The sequence below is a fragment of the Stegostoma tigrinum genome, chromosome 36 (assembly GCF_030684315.1).
Source record: "Stegostoma tigrinum isolate sSteTig4 chromosome 36, sSteTig4.hap1, whole genome shotgun sequence".
In the NCBI taxonomy this organism is placed as follows: domain Eukaryota; kingdom Metazoa; phylum Chordata; class Chondrichthyes; order Orectolobiformes; family Stegostomatidae; genus Stegostoma; species Stegostoma tigrinum.
Genome location: NC_081389.1, coordinates 19,150,594 through 19,173,767, shown reverse-complemented (window position 1 = coordinate 19,173,767; position 23,174 = coordinate 19,150,594). Strand labels below are relative to the sequence as shown.

Here is a 23,174-nt window from a genome sequence, read left to right as displayed (position 1 = left end):
TTGGTCAGCATGGACAAGTTGGACTGAATGGTCTGTTTCCATGATGTATGACTCTATGAATCCAAAAGAATAATGAAAAAGTACACCACATGAAGAATTTGATCAAAGAAAAAGGTTTTAAACAATGAGAAAGAGAGGTGTAGAGGTTTAAGGAAGGAATTCGGAAGCTTAGAGCCCAGGCAGCTGAAAACACGTTTGCCAATGCTGGATGAAAGAAGCCCAGAGATGACTAAGAGGCCGGGATTGAAGGAGGGCATAGATCTCAGTGGGTTATAGAGCTGGGCAGTTAGAAATCCTGTGCCTGTGTATGCACAGTTCTGCCTTTAGGATACTATACGTGCTCAGAGGTGTTGCGGGGTCAGCAATTTCCCTGTACACCAGCATAACGGAAATGTTGTACAAGAACCTTGGTAGAGAGAGAAAGAGGCAGAGAGTTTTAACATTTGAGCTGACCATAGCCTGAAGGGGAGTGTTAGTGCCTATGAATTGGAGCGAAAATATGTATTTTCCAATTATTTGGAGACATGTGACATTTGTGACAATACCATGAGGAGTCTGGACTGGGTATGTAGGAGGAAACTGTTCCCATTTATGAAAAAATTGAGAACAAGCTGCCACAGGTTTAAAGCAATTACCAAAAGAAGCAGGAACAATACCAGAAAAAGCCTTATCACATAGCAAAAATGCCCCACCCATGAGTACGAAGGAGGCAAGTTCAATAGAGGCTTTCAAAAGGGAGTTAGACGCTTATTTGGAAATGAACAATGCAAGTGATACAGAGAAAAGGTTGGACAATGGCGCTAAACGAAATGTTCGTTTGAAAGCTGATACAGACACAATGGGTTAAAATCTCTTTCGGTTTTGTCATAATTCTGTGACTTTCACAAGAGCTGATGGGGCTTTTTCACCCATTTCATTGTTAAGTTTAGGTCAATTTTCCAACATGACATACAGCCTTCAGCATAAGGACAGGCCATTCAGCCAAAGACCTATGCTGGCACCATTTTTGCCTTCCCCAACACCCTTTTAACTTAAACTTATCAGCATATTCCTGTGTGCATTTCTACCTCGTACTTATTTATCCTTCAGTGGACAGGGCAAAAGACGTTTGCAGTCATAAAATATATCCTAAATTAACCCTTTTCTTAAAAAAAAGAGTCAAATGATACATCCCGCTTTCTCTCTCTACCAAGGTTCTTGTACAACTTTTCCTTTATGCTGGTGTACAGGGAAATTGCTGACCCCGCAACACCTCTGAGCACGTATAGTATCCTAAAGGCAGAATTGTGTATACACAGGCACAGGATTTCTAACTGCCTAGTTCTACAACCCACAGAGATCTATGCCCTCCTTCAATCCTGGCCTCTTACTCATCTCCGGGCTTCTTTCATCCAGCATTGGCAAACATGTTTTCAGCTGCCTGGGTTCTAAGCTTCAGAATTCCTTCCTTAAACCTCTACACCTCTCTTTCTCATTGTTTAAAACCTTTTTCTTTGATCAAATTCTTCATGTAGCTTTTTGGATTTAGTATTCTTTGAGCAGTTCCTTCAAGCATGCATGTTCAATCTCTCTGCAAAATACCTTTTATTTATTGCACAGTGATGATAATTTCAATGTCCCCTGATGTGCAATGAAATCAAAAATGATAATTGACTGCATCAAATTATTATCTGACAGCTGTACTGCATTTCTTAAACAACTCTGAATCTCAAAAATAAGCTTCATCGCTAATCACAGCACATACCAACCAGTTACTTTTGAGTGACTGAACAAGAGAAACTTCATCTTGTTATATTGGGTCATGAGGTTTCAAACTAGGATTTTGTACTGATGTAATTAAGGACCCTTGTATATTGTGACAGATTAAGAAGATATCCTTATTTGGTTATGCGGAGTTTTAACAGAGTTTGTGCATTGCATTGTAATTTTTCTGAGCAGAAATTCAAACCAACCAGCTTGGCAGTTACTTAGATGCATACAGTGGAGGAAGCTACATAAATGACAAAGGAAAGGTACTAATGAATACCTTACCAGTAACTGAGATTTACAGCAGTTTGTTACTAACTAATTGTAGTGCCAGTACAGGAGAAATTTGCAGTGGAAGTGCCATATTTATCCAACTGGTGAGCACATGAAAACCAGCAGGTACAATTCTGTCCAAGAAGCTGAGGGTGTCAGCCCCTGGGGGTGGGGAGTGTGTGGTGTATTGGTAATGTCACTGGACTCATAATTAATGTAGGCCAGGCTAATGCCACACCCGCTAGTGGTAGATTTAAAATGAATGAAGGTTGGGAGTTGGAAGCTAGCCTGACTGATAGTAACCATGAGAACTGTAGTTGATTGTTGTTTACAGACCCATCTGATGCTTGAGGAAAGGATATCTGCCATTTTTACCCAGTTTGGGCTGCATGTGACTACAAACCTACAGCAGTATACCTACAGTATATGCGACAATAAAATCTAAATCTAAATCTAAATGTTGTTGATTCTTAACTATCCGCCGAAATGGCCTAACAAGCTGCTTGGTTCAATAGAACAGAAATAGAATTGAATGGAAATGTATGTCTTGAGTAATTTTACATGAAAAATACAGTGAAATGTTTTATAAGTCTCCCTACCAAGGTGCCTATATTAATGGCGGAAGTCATACACAATTTTTTTTAAAAGTTCAAGGGCAATTAAGTGAGTAACATGCCACTAATGCTCTTTTTGTAATGGGCTTGATGATAGATGTGGAGAACAGATCACTCTATTTAATGGCTAGCACCAGTGTTAGTTAATCAGCAAGTTGTGGGTTCACGTCCTTCTCATACACATGATCTAGACTAATGCTGTTGTTTACTCATGCACTGCTATTTCCCGAATTTGATCTTCAACAGAGGAGAAAAGGGATAGCATGGTAGCAGGATTTTGGGTGGATATGGGATGGAACAGTGCAGGAAACTTCAGATGAGCACAACCCCTGTGTGTGCACAATCAAGCAATTTCATGTATTGCTGCATACCAACTTCAATAACTTACATTCCTATAATACGTCTGATGTAGCAATGAGGTGTTTTATGTAGGCAGGCTACCACTGAGGATGTCAATGAAGGAGATGCTATGTCAAATGGTTTTGAATAAAATCTTAAAAGGGTGAGGGGTTGGAGACATTTAGAGAGGGAATTTCATCCCCTGGGGCCCAGGTGACTGAAAGGACAACCACCAGGGGAAGGGCAAAGGACGCGAGGGACAGAAGAAAATATACAATATTTTCATTACCGTGTACTGTGTGTAAACCGGGAATATGTTTGTTAGGGAAAAACTGTATATATAACAGTATCTGTGGACCAGCAAACCGCTGTCAGACACTTGTTATCCCTTACCCACAGGCATTTAACTAAATCATTTCCTACTGCTGTTAATTAATTAACATTGTTCATTAGAGTAAACCTATTGTTTTGCCTCAAGTTATTTAATTATACTCAGAAGTGAAATTGTGGCACATAGGCAAAGAGGGAGGGAGAGGTAGAGAGAGGGGAAGGGACAGATGCTGACAGAAATGATGGGAAAAGAGCGAGAGAGAGGAACAAGGGAAGGAGAGTTGGAGAAAGAATCTGATCTGGTACATAACAGTTAATTTTAAATAATACCAGACTTTACCTGCATATTATTTCTTATCATCCAGCAGGCTTAATTGCTTATCATTGTTTGTTCATGAGAAGTGTGTATCACTGGTGGGGCCAGGATTTGTTGCTCATCCCCAATTGCCTATGATCATTGCATGATTCTGGGGTGATCTCAGAGAGTGCTTAAGAGTCAATTATATTGCAGTGGGTCTGGACTGACATGTAGGTCAGAACAGGTAAGGATGGCAGATTTCCTTTCCTAAAAGGGATTAGTGAACAGATGAGTACATATAACTATGGATAATGAGTCTTTAACTCATTTTTTAAAAAATTGAATTCAAATTTCACCATCTGTCCTGATAGGATTTGAAACCATCTTCCTAAAACAGCAATATAGAACTCTAGATTACCATATACGTACAGTGTACTAATAACCAAGCTGTCACTCTGTACCTAGACAATGCAATTCAGTCATTACCCCAGTTGCTTTTGGCCACTTTATTGAGAGTACCCCTACAACATTATAACCAGGCACAGTCTTTGCTGACATTCTGGAAGAGATTATTCCCAACCCATGTTCATGAGTGTGGGATTATTGATGTCGAATTGGTTTTCTAAAGATGTACAGTAGGCCCCACTCACTCAACATTAAGTTAAAACGGGATAACCATCAAAGGAATTCATCCTGAATGCCGCCCCCCATTCCCCTCGAATAAATATATCTACGAGCAAAATAGAAACCGTTTCCTCACACGGATTCCCCCTGAATATTTATGAATCCCTGTTTAAAGATTGCACTGCTCCCTCGAGGTCGAGACTGAGATTCCAGGATCGGAGGCACGGCTGTAATCTCAACCAGTTTCCAGCGATTCCATGGCTCCCGTTTTCTGCCGCCTGGTAAGAGAGCCTCAGCACTACAACCGCTTCCTGGCCACTTTTCTTTACAAAAATATCTATTGTTGATACATTGAAATCCTTATCATCTCTCTGAGTGCTTTGTAAGTTTAGAGGCCTTGACGGTTTTTCCCTGTTCTTGTTTTCCTTACATATATATATGTGGAAAGATAACCACACACGTAGACACCTGCTCAATACATAAACATTTAAACACAGATCGTGGAGCACCGCACTTCATCTTCCCGTTTGGAAATGCAAACAAGGCTTTTCTCCCCAGTCCTCTCAAATCCTTGTTTGCACTGACTCAGAAGTAAGGAGTTATATAATGTACACTCAGAACATTGCATTTTGTCAAGCGATGCACAGTACAGCTCGAGAAATAGGTTGTTATTTATCTTCTCCACGCCCCCCGCCCCCCCAACCCCTGCCACCACCGCCGTCTCTATAAGTGTGAAAGGGAGGATGGTTAGAAATTGCATCGTTACCTTCCGCAAGTCACATCCTGGAAAGCCAGCAAGCGTGGCTCCTCACGGAGAGAGAGGGCGGGGGGGATTGCTGGGGCTTTCTCTTTGATCTCGCACGGGGGTCAGGTTGTCTCATGGAAGTCTTCTTGCCTCACGCTCTCTCTCTTTAGTGGATTTGGCTTCCACCCGAACTAATGCTGTTCTTGCTCAGGAGCAAGGAGCGGAATAAAAATGCTAGCGTCATCACCAGTGGAGTGTTGGAACGATCGGCTGAAAAGACCCAAACAAAACCATGCGCAGGTTTTAACATCTACACACACACACACACACACACACACACACGCACAGGCACATGCACGCACTAAATAACAGTAGGGGTGGAATACACACACAAAATAATGGATAATAATGCACACACACACACAAACCGCCAGTGCTCTCCCCTCGCCTCCTCCCCCCCACCCCCCGACCTTCTCAAGCATCCAAACGAAGAGAGAGGTTTCCTCTCAGCGGGGAAAAGACACAGGGCAATTAACACGGGAGCTGTCCAGCGTGCTGAATCCGCCAATTTCCAGGAGTGCTCTCCGCCGTGCAGGAACGTGCTCAGAAACCTGAGGAAGCTCTTAATATAGAAACGACGATGCTCTTCAGGCTCGTTTTGTTGGCGATGATTAAATCCTCGTCTTCTAATTAAAGAGGAATCGGTCTGAGGTTATTTATATGCCTCTGCATATGGACTTAAGCTGTTGCAAGGGTTTATTTGTAATCAATACGCGCTGGAAGGACAGCATATTTTAAAATTTCGTCCTTTGTACGGGGTGGGGTGGATATCCCCGTTGTTTTGGCGGTATTAATCCACGTAGACAATCATACTACCTAAGTCTGCTCAATTAATGCTGAATTCGGTCGCCCGCGTTGCAAGTGGAAATAGACGAATACTTCATCTGTTGTCAGTGACTACTTACTGTAGTTTGCCCACTGTGTCTGTGCTAACGGCTGTTTCCTGTGCACTGGCATGCCAGTTAAATTTAATACTCGCCAATAGATCCACCAGAGAAATGTGGCATTCTGGATGTTTCTAGAAATTCAGAAGAAAATAATTTGCTGGAACTGTTTGGGATCAGATATGGCTTAGAAGCGTGAAGGTATCATCTAGTTTCATTGTGAGACTTTTCATTTTGGCATTCGCCAATAATGGTTACATAAGAACGTGTGTGCTTACCCAGCTTCCTGGGTTCATTGTAGGCATTTGTTACAAGGCAATGTCACTTACATTATCTCTTTCCCTCACTGGCATTTTCTTTAGGACACTTTGCAAAACTCTTGTAAAAGTAACAAGTGCCAGGCAATGAGAGAACATGAGATAATCTAACCATTGTCTCTTGACATTCAATAGTATCACCATCACCGGATCTCCCACATCTCACACTCTCTCTCTTCCCTTTAGTGGATTTGGCTTCCACCCAAACTAATGCTGTTGTTGCTCAGGAACAAGCAGAGTTCTGTGGTTACCAGTGACCAGAAACAGCACTGGACTGGTCATATAGGTATTGTGGCTGTACAAACAGGTCAGAGGCCAGGAATCTTGCTGGGAGTTGCTCATGTCCTTATACCCCCAATCCTTTCCACCATCTAAAAGGCACAAGTCAGGCGTGCGATAGAACACTCCCAAATTGCCTGGATAAGTGCAGCTCCAACATCACTCAGGCAACTTGACACCATCCAGGACAAAGAAGCCCATTTGATCAGCATCGCATCCTCATCCATCTGCTCTCCACTACTGATGTTCAATAGCAGCAGTATGTACAATCTCCCAAAGGTACTGCAGAAATTTGCCAAAGATCCTTGGACAGCACCTTCCAAACCCAGAACCATTTCCATCTAGAAGAACAAGGGTAGTAGACACAGGGGAACACTACCACCTGCAACTTCTCCTCCAAGAAATTCATTGTCCTGACTTGGAAATATGTCACTACTTTCTCAGTGTCACTGGGTAAAAATCCTGGAACTACCTCCCTAACAGTGCATGCACCTATGCCAAATGTACTGCAGTGGTTCAAAAAGGCAGATCATCACCAACTTCTCAAAGCCAGCTCGGGATTGTAACAAATGCTGGCCAGCCTGTTTCATCAACATCCTGTGTGTAAATTAATTTTAAAAAGATCCAAGGTATTATTGCAAGGGCAAGGGGTGAAGGATGCCTCCCAGCATCCTGGCCAACCTCTGTGCCCAACATTGACTAAAGAGCAGATTGCGCACACATTTGCTGCTGGACAGACTAGACAATGACCGGCTGATGCATTTGTCCACAGAGCAAGTCTGACAGTACTTCAGATATAATCCACTGGTCTCATAACATCTTAGGATGCCATGCAAATGTGATAAACTACTACGTAAGTGTAATTTTCATTCTCAGTTTCTGAGGGTGATGGATATTTTTCAGGGGAGAGGGAGCTTAATTTTGCCAATATTGTAAAATCCCCATAGCCAAATCCTAGGGAGCTGCTCACAAATTTGTGTTAAGCAGTGTTTTGATATCACTGAGGAGGTCCTTTATGGTATGTAATTTGTTTATAAATCTGCTTCACGTGAATGCAAACTCAGCAAAACCTTAACTGGGTGAAAAATATCTTTATTCAATTTACACACTCCTTACAACGGCCTTGTGAAAGGCATTGAAAGTGTTAGTGGTCAGTTCTAAGAAAATCAGTGATCTCTTTCTGCTTTATCACAACATGTGTTTCAGAATCGTTGATAAATCCAACAGCAGAATTCTGAACTCCTTTGCGATGCCTACTTTCAACTTCACTTCATAGTTTGCCACCTGCTGCATCCACTTCTCTTCTCTCCAGTCAGTGACACTTTTAATATTTTCACAGGTTCAGCCATATTCAGAGACTTACACGTCCTTTCACTGGGAGATCTCCACGTCAAATGATGGCTTACCCAGCACACCATTGCTTTGTGCTTACTCTGCCTAGATTGCTCAGTGTGGTCATTTGACAAGCTTAGACAAGTCTGGCACTTTGGCTTATCATGGGCATTATCTGTTACACAAAGATAGGTGGAGGGGCAGATAGTAGGCAAAGAAGTGGTAGATGGGACACAATGTGGGCAGCTATGAGGTTATGCACTTTGCATAAAAATAGAGGCATAGACTATTTTCTAAATGGAGAATGGCTTCAGAAATCTGAAGCACAAAGGGACTTAGCAGTCCTAGTTCAGGATTCTCTTCAGATTTACATTTTGACAGTTAGGAAGGCAAATGTATTGTTAACATTCATTTTGAGTGGGCTAGAATACAAGAGCAGAGATGTACTGCTGAGACTGTAAAAGGCCATGGTCAGACTGCATTTGGAATGTTAAGAGCATTGTCCCATATTTAAGGAAGGATGCATTGTCCATGGAGGGGGTCCAGAGGAGGTTCACAAGAATGTTTTATGTTCTAATGGAGGGTTTGTCATATGAGGAAAAGTTGAGGACTCTAGGTCTGTACTCACTGGAGCTTAAAAGGATGACGAGGAATTTCATTGAAACTTACAGTATACTGAGAGGCCTGGATAGGCTGGATGTGAATAAGATGTTACCACTAGCAGGAGAGACAAGGACCTGATGGCATTGCCTCAGAGTGAAGGAATAACCCTTTAGAATTGAGATGAGGAGGAATTTGTTGAGCAAGATTTTGGTGAATCTGTGGAACTCATTGCCACCGTGGGCTGTGGAGGCCGAATCATTGAGTGTAATTAAGACAGAGATAGATAGGGTCTTGATTTGTAAGGGATCAGGGATTACAGAGAGAAGGCAGCACGCTGCAGTGGAGAAATATATCAGCCCTGATTGAATGGTGGAGCAGACTCAATGAACCAAATGGTCTAATTTGGCTCCCATATCTTATGGTTTATTGCTTTGCTATTCTGTCAAGACAAATGGTTGACAACTTCAAGTTAAATGAATCACAATGGGGAGACAGTGACATAGTAGCAATATCAGTGGTCCTAATAATCCAGAGCTGCATGCTAATATTCTGGGGGATGTGAGTTTGAATCCCACGATTCCCAAAAGATTCTGGAATTAAAATGCAATTGTGTAAAGATGCAATCATGCAGCCACTATTGATTGTTGCCCCAAAAAGACTACCTGGCTCTCTAATCCCCTTTCGGGAAGGAAATCTGTCATACTTACGTGTCCTGGCCCACATGGAACACCTGCTCTATAGCAATGAAGTTGATTCTTGGCTGATTAGATTAGATTCCCTACAATATGGAAACAGGCCCTTCGGCCCAACAAGTCCACACCGCCCCATGAAGCATCCCACCCAGACCCATCCCTCATAACCCACACACCCCGGAACACTACGGGCAATTTAGCATGGCCAATCCACCTAACCTGCACATCTTTGGAGTGTGGGAGGAAACCGGAGCACCCGGAGGAAACCCACGCAGACACGGGGAGAATGTGCAAACTCCACACAGACAGTCGCCCGAGGCGGAAATTGAACCCGGGTCCCTGGCACTGTGAGGCTGCAGTGCTAACCACTGAGCCACTGTGCCGCCCTGGGCAATAAATGCTGGCCTAGCTGCCTGTCATGTTCATATCTTGAGTGTAAATTAAAACATGAATTTCACTTACTGTACTGTTCTATAAGTGATCTTGTTTGTATAATTGATGGATCACATTAATTCAAAGTACAGCATGCTGAAAGAAATCACATCCATGAAGGCATTGCTTACCACAGTACCCATCAAGTTTCTGACACTGAATGCAAAATGCAGTTGAAAGAATTTTTACTTGAAGAATCCAGTACTCCAGTCTAGTAGACCTGACATCCATTGTTCACCTTGCGGGCAATCCGCCTAGCAAATATAGGTCCTGTCAGTCACCAAATAACTCACTGCTATTTTGACTGTGTCAATATTAAAGGAGAAAACAAATACAAATCCTTAAATTCAGGTGTGAAGTCTCTCAAATTGTATAGATGCACTGGCATGGCATATTCTCAAGCTCCTTCAGATTCTTAGCTGCAGCTCATAAGATACTAAGAGTAACAAAAATCCCAGTGGGTATCAATGGAAGATGATGGGAGATCTGAATGCCAGTGAGCAAAGGTCAGTACATTCACTGTCTCTTGAATTAATAATCTCAATATTCCCTGGCAGAAAGCAAATAGAGATTTCCTCATGCAATTGTGTCTGTTCCTTCTTTCTCATCCAACACAACACTTCACACCAGGAGGTGTTGAGCAAGTTTATCCAGTCAAACTCTCATGGATCAAATTCATAATATGATCCTGCAACACATGTGGAGCTTTTATTTAAATATTAATATAGGAACAGGAAATCAATCAACCCCTTGACCACTGAACAGTTAGGACAGGTCTTCCCAATTGGCGGTCAGGACCCCAAATGGGGTTGTAAGCTTTGTGGTAGCAATGCTCACTGTAGAGCTCTGACTGAGGTGTAACAGCAATGCTTTTTTCTAACAGGTTCTTCACTCCCATAGCTTCTTACCTTCCCCAGACCCTTGCTGAGGGGTCTTAACAATTTTGAAGTCTCAAATTGAGGTCTTAGTGGGAGAACGTTTGGAAAACACTGTGTTAGAAAATGGATGATTTGTATTTTAAACCAAGCCACATGCCTTAGTTCAGAAACACTATAATGTTATAATTCACCTTGCGCTATTTAGTAATTTTGGTAAGTGCCATGAGTGCTTAGGATGTTTACTTATGGTCAAGCATTGTATGCATGCCACTGGATATATTGGAGCCTTAGTTTTAAGCTTGTAAAGCCGGCACAACATGATCAAATTTCTGGCAGAGGAACAGGGAGAAACATATCTTCACTAGAAACATGGGAATAGGAAGAGGTCTCTCAGCCATTTGTGCATATTTCACCACCACTCACAGTTTGTACGTCAACATCATTTATCTGTTTTGTCATTTACATCTACACTCTGTGATACCCGTACCTACAAAAGACTTAACTTGAACATTTCAATGGACCTAACTGCCATAGCTATTTTGAGGAGAGGTCCAGATCTGTGGTATACTCTGTGTGGGAGAACTGTCTGCTGAATTCGCTGGACTGGCCTGTTTCTGATTCTATGATAATGCTGCCAATTCCATAACAGAAGACTGTGAAACAGTATCCGGCCTAACACGCAACATTTATCCATTTTAAAGACCTCACATTGACTCCATACCTACCCACATCCCTACATCTTTCATAAACTTCCAAACACAAATGAGAGAAATAAAAAGGTGCAGTCACTTACTTGCAAATGTTACAATGCAGGAAGATCTGAGTGTTAATGCAAACTATCTTCCTAACCTAACCTTTTGCTGCTTCTAGGAAATTTTGTACATAACATCATTTGCAATTTGATCATTCTTATACTATTTCATTTCTAAAGATTTCCTGCTCTGTAGTTGACTATACTTTAATCATCCAATGTTTGAGGCACTGCCTTCCAAATGCTCTAAGTTTCCACAATTTGCAAAACACTTACTAATTGGTGTCTTCAGTTAATTTCCTTATTAGGTGTCACCCTGTTCACTGGAGTTCTACCTCTGTGTGAATTAGCACCACAGATGGCTCTGCAGTGCTGAGCATTTTTACACCTAATATCAGAAACAACGCAAGCAACCTGTCAAAAGGTATCAGGCAGTGCACACCAGATGCTGCACTGCAATCACTTGAAGATCTTTTATTAAGAAGTCTCAAGATTATGCAGAGTCAACTAAACCTAGACATCAAGAATAAAGAAGGAAGAAGCAATTGAAATTATGCGGTGTCTTTGATAAGCTGAGGATATTTCAAAGTGCAATTTCAATTTGTGGAGTAGTTTGGAAGGGTAGTAGCTGTTTTAACATAGAATACAGGCCAGCCAATTTGCAGAATGATCCAACTAGCAGTAATTAAATAATTGAGCTGACAATCTATACTTTAGATGTTGATGAAAGGACAAATAGTGGGCCAGGCCACCAAAGAGACCTGCCCAGCCCTGCGCTCAGACAGCGCCTAGATATCTTATCCTGCACTTATGTTCAACCTCCATTACCACAGCCTCAGCTCATGAGCAATCTGTTTCTGGTGGGAAATTGAAATGTCAAGAAGAATCTGTTCAATGTCAGAATTAGAGACTTGCAATTGAGAGAGGATGAAGTTACAGAGAAAATCTTATTGAGAAACATTGAGAATATTCTTTATTTGTTCAATTTTATCACCCATCCCTGATTGCCCTTGAGAAGGTGGCGCTGATGTGCCTTCTTGAACTATTGATCTTGCTTGGGTATTAAGTACAACAACAATGTTGTTGCAAAGGGAATTCCAGGGTTTTGACACTGGTGACAGTGAAGGAACAGTGATATATTTCCAAGTAAGGGTGGTGAGTGGCTTGAGGGGAACTTGCATGTGATGGGATTCCCATCATCTGCTGCTCATGTCTTTCATGGTGGTAGCAAATGCGTGTTTGCCAAGTGCTATTGCAGAAGTCTCAGTGAGTTGACGCAGTGCATTTTGCCTGCGTGGCATACACCAGAATAGTACCATAATCTGAAAAAGTCAACAACACTAAATAAGTAACAAACCTTCTATTCATATAGTGCCTTTAATGGCCTCTCATTTCTAAATGATGTACCAAGGTCTTTCATTAGACGTGTCTACACCTGGGTCAACGTCTTGCAGTGGTTTGTCATTGCCTTCTTCAGGACTGCCGACCAAGAAATTCTTACCCATTCTTACTATGTGCCAGCTGGCTATTGGAAGAGTTAACAGGATGATAGGAACCTGTTTGATCACATCACAAATGCTCCTGACAAGGATTAGTAAATCACAGAGTGGGACATGAATCCAGAGCTTCTGGTTCCAGAGTTACAGACACTACCCACTGCTCCACAAATGTTCAGCAGCACTTTGAACAGAAAGAAAACGACAAAAGTCAAAATTTTGCCTCAAGCAGGAGATGGTTAAATTTTAGTCAAGGAGTGTCAATGAATTAATGCCATGCAAGAATTTAAACACAAGGATGAAAATTTCAGATTTTAGGAGTTAGGAACTAATAGCAGGCATAGACTCAAGCCGGAAAAAGTAATGGGTGAGAGGCACTTAGTGATAGATAGGATAAAGTCAGCAGAGCTGCGTGAGCTGAAGGTTACAGTGTGGGGGAGGGATGTTATCAAGAAGATCATGTCCTGTTCATGGTCAGATGTATGGATGCTCAGGGTTTCAGCAGGAGTAAGACTAAGGCAAAAATAAGAACTAGTGAAGTTGGGGAGCTGAGAATTGGAGATCTCTCAGGAAGGATCTGCAGAAATTTGGAAATTAAAGCAACCTTCCCATATCTGGGAGAGAAAAGAAATCTGGGAGATGGGGAGTAGTTTGCAAGGACAGAAGGATAATGATGAGTTGTGAAAGCAATAAGCTGTTGATAACATCTTTGAAAGGAGAATAGACAGTAAATGAGTTGTGGGACCTATTCGTAGCAGAGGCAAAAATATGCATGGATAGATTAGAAAAGGAGATCTTTTACAAAAAGGCTGATAAAATTCTTTGCATTATGATCCCAGCCGATGTTAATACTTGAACAAGTTAGAATCCAGAGTGCAACTGGAACTGTTAGATCATAAATTTTATTTTTGTAGCTTGATTACCATAGCAGTCAGTCACTGAAAATATTCACAAGAGGATGCCAATTGTAAAATTCTCAACCCTGGTTCCAACTCTCTCCATGGATTTATGCCTCCTTAACTCTATAATCCACAACCTTACAAATTCTGAGATCTCTGTGTTCTTCCGATTATGTCCTCTTGGGAATCCCCATGTATAATTGCTCCATCATTGATGACCATACCTTCAGTTTCCAGAGCCCATAACTGCAGAATTCCCTCCCTAAACCTCTCTGTTTGTTTTCCTCCTTTAAGATGCTCCTTGCAACATAGCTCTTTGACAAAGGTTTTGATCACCAATATTTAATAGCCCCTCATGTGACTTTATATGAGACCTCACCTGACAACCTCTTACAGAAGTCTCTTGGAATAATTTACTACATCTCAGCTGCTATATAGATGCAAATTGTTGTTGAAAGTAAGATTAAACAACATAGCAAAGAGAAGCACGGGGGTTGAGATTTAATGTGTATTTGATTTGATCTGATGTATGTAATGATATCAGAGATAATGGGAACTGCAGATGCTGGAGAATCCAAGATAACCAAATGTGAAGCTGGATGAAAACAGCAGGCCAAGCAGCATCTCAGGAGCACAAAAGCTGACGTTTCGGGCCTAGACACTTCATCAGAGAGCTCTCTGATGAAGGGTCTAGGCCTGAAATGTCAGCTTTGGTGCTCCTGAGATGCTACTTGGCCTGCTGTGTTCATCTAGCTTCACACCATGTAATGATATGTTGAGTATTAAATCAGTGGATGTTAGATATCAAGAGAGGTGGTGATAACGTGGGAAAATGTCATTGAGGTAGAAGATCAGTCATGATCTGATTGAATGCTGCAGTAGATTTCAAGGGCTGAATGGTCCTTTCCAGCCCTTATTTCCCATATGTGGTAGTCTGTTTGATGTTGCAACATTCAACAAATTTTCCTACATTTTAATCAAGATAAGCTAGCTCCAATGCCAACTCGTCTAACACCGGGTATTAAAGAAAGTTTCTACATTTTGATGGTTAGGTGCTGTTTGTGGTGGATTTGCTTTCTGGACCCTAAAATGAACTCATTCTCGTTCAAGAGGCTGACACCTGGAGAGTATAATAGGAGCTTAAATCTGAAGCAATAAACATTTCCTTTGTGGTTTAGCATTTGCTTTCCGTTTCACTGGAAATATGTTCTAGTCTGCAGACTGGTGGAGCGGTGAAAATGTTTAATATTGCCCATGAAAGTAGGGGTCAAATTGTCACAAATCTTTTGACAGGAATTCTCTGTGAAATAATTTTGAGAAGGCCCAATCATGCTAACTTAATACAAGCTTAAGACATAACATGCCCTTATTTCAAAACTCATTTGTGCCCAAAGGACATACCTGAGGTGAGGTAATAACCCAGTGATATACCACTTATCCAGAGACCAAGATAATGTTCTGGAGACCTGGGTTCAAATCCTACCATTTCAGACGGTGGAACTTGAATTCAATTTTTTTTAAAATTGGAATTAAGTGTCTAATGATGACCATGAATCAATTGTTGGGAAAGTCCATTTGCTTTACTAGTGCCCTTAAGGAAAGGAAAATGCCACCCTTACCTGGTCTGGCCTACATGTGACTCCAGACACACTGCAATGTGGTTGACTCTTAACTGCTCTCTGGGCAATAAGTGCGGGCCTAGCCAGTGATGCCCTCATTGCAAGACTGAATATTAATAAAAACGATGGCCGGTGTGAAAATTGGAAACTCGATTGATTAAGCACGTGTTAGTACTTTGAGTTAGAAGGTCGTGTGTTCAAATCCTATGCCAGAGGTGTGAAAACAAAATCTCCATAAACATTACCTTGCAGTAAAGCCTATCTGTGCATCCTCCACACAATACTTAAAGCATAACATTTCACTGACTGCACACCAAAAATCATTTATTGCAGCCGTAAAGAGAAAACAAATCCTACTTTCTGGAGTGAAAGTACACATTGTCCATGTGTTAGGTAGTCCACACGCATATTTCATCACAGAGTCATACAGCATGGGAACAGACCCTTTGGTCCAACCAGGCCATGCTGACCATAATCCCAAACTAAACTAGTCCCACCTGCCTGCGCTTGGCCCATATCCCTCCAAACATTTCTTCTTCATGTACTTATCTAAATTTTACTGCTGTGTTTGCGTCCACCACTTCCTCTGAAAGTTCATTCCACACACGAACCAATCTCTGTGTAGAAGGTTGCCCCCGTGTCTTTTTTAAATCTTTCTCCTCTCACATTAAAAATATGCCCCTAGCCTTGAAATCCCCTGCCCTAGGGAAAAAGGCACCTGCTATTCACCTATTCGCCAATCTGTCATGATTTTATCAACTCCTATGAAGTCAACTCAACCTCCTACGCTCTAATGAAAAAAGTCCAAACCTATCCAGCATCTCCTTACAACCGAAACCTTCCATTCTCTGCAACATCCTGCTAAATCACTCCTGAACACTTTTCAGCTGAATAAATATCCTTCCTACAACAAGGACGTGCTTGGGAAAATCACTGGTTGTGAGTTTTCTGGGAAAACGTACCCTGAAAATTAGTTTTAAACTTTGCACATCACGGCCCAGAGGGCAGTTAAGAATCAACCACATTGCTGTGGGTCTGGAGTCATGCATAGACCAGACCAGGTAATGATGCCAGATTTCCCTTCCCTAAAAGACAACCCGATGGGTTTTTACAACAATTGACAAAGATTACACAGTTGTCATTGGACTAGTTAATTAATTATCATTGAAAATTTCATCCCTTCAAAAGTCAAACCCAATCTTTAACCATCTGTCATGGGTGGATTTTGAACATGCCCCCTCAGACCCTTACTGCTTCCAATGCCAGTGACATTATTACTACACTACCATCAGCCCAGAAGCTTGTGCAAATTTTAAGATAGATCAATTAGATTCGCTTTGGGAAATAGGATTCAGCATTACTAGAGATCCAATAAAGGTTAGATGGATTAGAGGAGGCAAAGAGCCTGATGGGCATATCAAGAAGCAGGATACATTCGCTTAAAATTTGTGGCAGGTCAAATCAGGATGTATTTTTTTCCATAATAAGGCACCTGAGACAACAAGATGTAGAGCTGGATGAGCACAGCAGGCCAAGCAGCATCAGATGAGCAGGAAAGCTGCCGTTTCGGGTCTTGACACTTCCCCAGAAATGTCAGCAAATATCTGACACTGTCTGCAGCAAGGCTGTGGGTGACAAGGAACAATCAGCCTTTCGAAGATTGGGGTATTTCCTATAGTTATGGAGTTTTGCAGGTGCCTGAACCATTTTTCAAATGGGATGTTAAAGCTATCTCCTGTCCTCTCAGGTGGATGTAAAATATTTGGCACTGGTACTTCAGAGAAGAGTATGAGGTATGTGTTATAACCAGTGTTTATCCCTCTAGCGACATCACTTAAAAAAACTGATCCAGTCATTATCACATTGCTGTCTGTGGGATCTCACTGTGCAAAAAATTGACGAATAACTTTCTTACATTACAATTGTACAGCGGTGACTACATTGCAAAAGAACTTCATTGTCTGTAAAACACTTCAGGAAGTCCTGAGATTATGAGCTCCCAATCTTCCTATAAAGGTTGGCAAGACATGTTGCAGCTGTATGAGACTTTAGTTCAGCCACATTTGAAATATCGGGTATGGTTCTAATCGCCACACTATTGGAAGATTGGGAACCTTTGGAGAGGGTAGGAAAGTGATTTACCAGTTACCATGATTGGAGTAAAGAAGCTACAAGGAGATAACAAGGTGTGGAGCAGAGGCCAGGCAGCATCAGAGAAGCAGGAAAGCTGGAGGTGTTAGACAAATATGGATTTCTTTTGTTTTCCACTCGGATGCTGAGGGGCAACTTGATAGAAGTATATAAAATTATGAGAGGCGTGGACAAGATGGATAGTTGGAGTGATAATGTCAAATACTAGGGAGCATAGATTTAACATGAGAGGGAGAAAGCTTAAAGAGATGTGCGCGGAAAGATTTTCACACAGCGGGTGGTAGGTGCCTAGAACGTGTTGCCAGGGGAGCTGGTAGAAGCAGGTACAAGAGCAATGTTTAAGAGGCATTTAAACAGACACATGAACAGGCAGACAATAGAGGGATATGGACTATGTGTAGGCAGTTGAGATTCGTTTAGAATGGCATCATGGTTGGCACAAACATGGTGGGCTGAAAGAGCTGTTCCTGTGCTGAACTGTATTTATAGGCAATGAACTTAATGTTGAAGTGTGTCATGGTTGTAATGTAATAACTGTGACAGCCAATGTGTACACAGCAAGCTCCCACAATAAACAGTGTGATGGTAACAAGATAATCCATTTGGTTTAATGATGTTGGTTGAGGGATGGATATGAGGAGTTGGTACAGTGCTGTTCATAATCTCAGAGCTTCCTAAAGTGTTTTACAGACAATGAAGTTCTTTTGCAATGTAGTCACCACTGTACAACTGGAATGTAGGCAAGTTATTAGTCAATTTTTTGCACCGTGAGATCCCACAGACAGCAATGTGATAATGACTGGATCAGTTTCTTAAGTGATATTGCTTGAGGGATAAACACTGGCTATAACACCAGGGTATCTCATACTCTTCTTTGAAGTACCAGTGTCAAATGTTTTACATCCACCTGAGAGGACAGGGCATAGCCTTAACATCCCATTTGAAAAATGGCTCTGGCACCTGCGAAACTCTGTAACTGTAGGAAAGTATGCCACACCTTCTTTACCACCTTATTCACTAGGTTGCCACTTTTGTGGAGCTACAGACTTACACACCAAGATCCCCTCTGTATATCAATGCTCCTAAGACTCGCGCCATTTACTGTATACATTCCTCTTACATTTGACCTCCCAAGATGCATCTGTCATTTCTCCACCCAGATTTCAAACTGATCTCTATCCTGCTGTATCCTTTGACAACCTAACCCACCACCCACAACTCCACCAATTTTTGTGTCTTTGGAATTTCCTGAGGTTGTGAAATACTCTTTATAAACATATAAATTACTTTCAGATCCTCGTAATGAACCTGAGTCTCACTTTTGTGAAAGAGGGACCTTAACTCCATAATATTGTACTTGACCTTGGATTGCCTGCAGCTGACAATGGAAGCATGCAGAGAAAATGTGTGTCCTAATGCTGAGATCCCTTACCTTGATGAGCACAAAAGTCATTAAAAAAAACACAGATCAGAATCTGGTTGAAAGACATATTTGTATGCAGATTAGTTGTTTATGCAAATAACCTATTCAATTAAGTAAGTAATTTGCATATGCAGAACTACATTAGACAATTGTGAATCAAGATTATGAGCTTTGGCAAACAGGTTGTGCAATTCAATGGAGGTGTTGCAGTGAAATGCTGTCAGCTGGTGACAATTGTGTTTCTCAGTCATCTGAGGGGACAGGAAACATTTTAAGAGGATGATTTTTAAGATGGAAACAGATAGATTTTGCTCAGCAAATGGGATTCAGCTTTGTTAGAGATACAAGAAGGGGTAGGTGGAAAACATGAACAGAAATCAAAAACAGGAAAACATATGCTTAAAGTTTGTGGGAGGTCAAATATCTTACTATAAAAAGGTAGTAAAAATCTGAAACCATTCTCCAAAGCTTAAGGCTGAAGTAGACGGATTCTTAAGCAGAATGGGAGTCAAGCATTACAGAGAAAAAGCAGGAAAGTGAATGTGAACAAGATTGGATCAGCATGATCTATTTGAATGGTGGAGCAGGATTGAGGGGCTGAACGGCCTCTTTCTGTTCCTATCTCTTATATTCTTAAAAGTCTGTGGGTGATGAGGAACAATCAGCCTTTTTAAAGCTGAGATTGATGAGACTGTACTATGAGGAAATTAGCACATCAGATGGAATGGGAATGAGGATCAACTACCGTCAGAGTTGTTCAGCATAGAAATAAAATGATCAGTCCAACATGTCCATTCCATCCAGATATCCTAAATAAATCTCGTCCCATTTGTTAGCATTTGGCCCATATCCGTCTAAAGCCTTCTAGTCATATACAAATCCAGATGACTTTTAAGTGTTGTAATTGTACCAGCCTCCATCACTTCCTCTGGCAGCTCGTTCCATACATGCACCACTCTCTATGTGAAAAAGCCACCCTGTAAGTTCCTTTTAAGTCTTTCCCCTCTCACCTTAAACCTATGCCTTCTAGTTCTGGATTCCCTACCCTGGAAGACCTTGGCTACTCACCCGATTCATGCCACATATAATTTTATAAAACCCTATATCGTCTTCCCTCAGCCTCCGACACTCCAAGGAAAATAGCCCCAAGACCATTCAGCCTCTCCCTATAGCTCAAACCCTTCAATCCTGGCAACATCTTTGTAAATCTTTTCTGAACCCTTTCAAGTTTCACAACATCTTTCCTATAGTTGGGAGACCAGAATTGCAAACAGTATTCCAAAAATGGAATTGTGAAACAGGCCAGATAGATAACCTCCGTTCTCAATTCTCCTATGTGGCAGTATGGAGCTGTTCCCAAGGTGGAGGCTTGTTAATAAAATAATCTTACCAATAGATTGTAAAAATCATGCATTAATTTTCAAGGAAGAGCCAAGGAGACACATTACCCAGTGTTGTGATCAATGTGATCTTTCAGCCAACACATCTGGAAAAGGATTTGTTGGTAATTTGCCTTGCATTATTTGTGGAGCCTTGTTGTGAGAATAAGCTCCTTTGTTCCATCCACTAACAACTGATGCTGTACTCCAAAGTCTGCTATAGGAATCTAACAACAAATTAAAACAGTCAATGTAGAAGTCAGCTAATAGTTTTTACCAGCCTGAATGTTATGCTAAATAAGATACCTTCACAAAGATAAATGAAACATTAATAAGTACAAAAACTTCACTGGTTGAAATTCATATATAAAATGATTGGATGGATACATGAATAGGAAGCATTTCGAGGTATAAGGGCCAAATGCCAGCAAATTGGATTAGATCAATTTAGGATATCTCGTCAACATGGATGAGTTGAACCGAAGGGTCTGTTTCCCTGCTGTACATCTTTCTGACCCTATGACTATGATTATAGAATGGGCTCAAGAGAAAAGACTTTTGGAAAACATCCTGAAATTTCCAGAAACATACCATAATGATCCAAAAGCAACAGACAACTGAATCCAGTTTTACAAAAATTCATGTAATTGCTGTTCAAGATATTAAGGCACAGAAGGAGGCCACTCTGCCCATCAAGACCACATCAGCTCTCTGTGAGTAATCAGTAACTCCTATTTTTCCACTCTAACCCTGTAGCCCTGCAAGTTTATTTCCCTCAAGTGCCCATTAAATTTCCTTCTGAAATCATTGGTCATCAGCCCTTTCACCAACCTCATGGGCAGCGGGTTGCAGGTCATTACCACACATCGCACTAACAAATGTTTCTTTCCTCTTGCCCAAAGCCAGAAATCTGTGTTCCTGAACACTCATACAATCAGTTAGGGGCAGCAGTTTTTCCTTGACTACGTTATCAGTAACCAGCAGGGAAAGGCAGCAGTGTCACGATAATTACATTGGAAACCCAGACTGAAGTTCTGGGATCATGGGTTTGAATCCTCCCCCATGGCAGAAGGTGAAATTTGAGTCCAATACAAGTCTTGAATTGGGCTATCTGAATGATGCTACAGTAAAAACTCATCCAATTAATTAATTCCTTTTAGGAAAGAAGGGAAATCTGTCAACTTTACCTAGTCTGGCTTACACATGACTCCAGATCCACAGCATTGAGGTTGACTCGTAGCTGTCCTCTGAAATGGCCTAGCAAGCCATTGAGTTCAATGGGCAAGAAGTGCTGGCCCAGTCAATGACACCCATATCCCTAAATGAATATGAACAAACAAAAAAGTCCTATTATAATGTTATAAAATTGCCTCAGGTTTTCCAGAGAGTAAAGCTATTGTCACAATGCTGAGAGATGACCATTGGTGGTTTATCATGAGGGTTACCATGGGGAAAGGTGGAGAAAGAGTTCCCTCCATGAAAACCTCAGCCAATGCAGGAATTAAACCCATGATGTTGACATCACTCTGTGTTACCATAATCTGGTAAACCTCTGTCAGATTGCCCTTCAACCTTCTTTGCTTCAAGTAGGTCAAACCCAGTTTCTCCAAACTTATTGTGTTGCTACAGTCCCTCCGTGCTTAAACCATTCTAGCAAATCTCCTCTGCTCCTACTTCAGGATCCTTGCCTGCTTCTTAAAGTGTGGAGACCATTTAATCTCCACCTCCTCATTTGGAAAGCTGTGTTGTCATTGGTAAATATGCAAACTCTAAAGCTTTGCAGTAGGCTATTTCTACCTGACTTTAGGTAATAATTGGAAATTAAACAGGTGGACAGTAATACCTAAAGTGAGAGCATCAGGTTTTTCTGATAAACTGGATTTGGATATGTTTGGGTCAATACTGCATTTTCCCACAAATTGTTTGGAGATAAAGCAGTCTTGATGGGATCAGACAAAGTCGAATGAAGGATCATGTGAAACTCAAACATGACCATCGACCACTTGGCCCCAAATGGCCTGCTCCATCAAATTCTACATCACACCAAAAGTTGACATGACATAATACTGGCCGTGGGTTGGGACTCTTCATGATGCTTACTGGATGTTGTTCCCTATTTAGTAGACATGGGCAGGAAGATTCAATCTGGATCCTAATTCATCACAGGACAAAAGAAACAAGGTCACACATGGGAAACCAGAGTTAACCAATGGGGGAGAGAGAGACAGAAGGGCTGGATTTCAGCTTTGTTCAATGATGTCAAATGTCATGGAGTGATTCCGTCTGATAGCAAATTAAAGAAAGAGGAGTTAGAGATGTTGCGAAATATTGGTAGCTCTGGTAAATTGGTTGGCTGTTGGTTTGTTCGCCCAGCTTGGCAAATGAGTTGCAATTCATTTGCCAAGCTCGGTGAACAAACCAACAGCCAAGAAAGAGGAGTAAAATACTTTGCTAATTCTCTGCTCCCCATTGACACAACGACCTGAATTTCACAATATGCACATGTGACCAGAGACTCATCCCTACGTAAATATCAGACATGTTCTCTGTCGCACTTATCAATAATTTCTCAAGCCCTAGCAACTCACTCTGAATTGCTTCATTTCCCTGTGATATGGAATGTAAATCTGACTGACCCACAGGGATAGGTCATGATTAGCATTGTAAGTACTGTTGTTTCTCTAAACAGATAGGGTGCTATAGGCTAGTTCACAGACAGTGGTTACTGGTCTGGCTCATTGCAGATGCAGAGTGTGACTGGGATCATAATCGGCAGCATTCTCTTAATGGCTTCTAGTTTGTTTGAACAGTATGAGTGAAAGATTATGGTTCGCTACTGCTGTAGCATAATACTGGGAGAGTTAGACTGACTCCTGCATGGAAAATCCTCTGTGACCTGTCAATATTCCAGAGAATGCATAACTCAGTGTACAGTAACAGAGTTCACTATAGCTAGTGCTATTCCAATACCTTCCTTTACAGAATGTTATGGAGTGTTGTTATTCTAGCT

At 41.4% G+C, this 23,174-nt stretch overlaps 2 protein-coding genes across 4 annotated transcripts in view; one reads left to right on the top strand and one right to left on the bottom strand.

Moving 5' to 3' along the window:
• tmem266 (transmembrane protein 266) overlaps window positions 1–5,860 on the bottom strand; it is a 152,514-nt gene extending 146,654 nt beyond the window's left edge. For 2 of the 3 annotated variants that reach the window (XM_048520482.2, XM_048520484.2), the window contains exon 1: window positions 4,991–5,393. The gene's annotated coding sequence lies outside the window, so the exon portion shown is untranslated. Of the gene's footprint in view, window positions 1–4,990; window positions 5,394–5,439 lie in introns of those variants that run through there. The other variant, XM_048520483.2, reaches the window with a different exon arrangement.
• Window positions 4,421–23,174, top strand: part of LOC125446727 (pro-neuregulin-4, membrane-bound isoform-like) — a 51,651-nt gene continuing 32,897 nt past the window's right edge. Inside the window, exon 1 of the mRNA XM_048520486.2 lies at window positions 4,421–4,505. The gene's annotated coding sequence lies outside the window, so the exon portion shown is untranslated. The remainder of the gene's footprint in view (window positions 4,506–23,174) is intronic.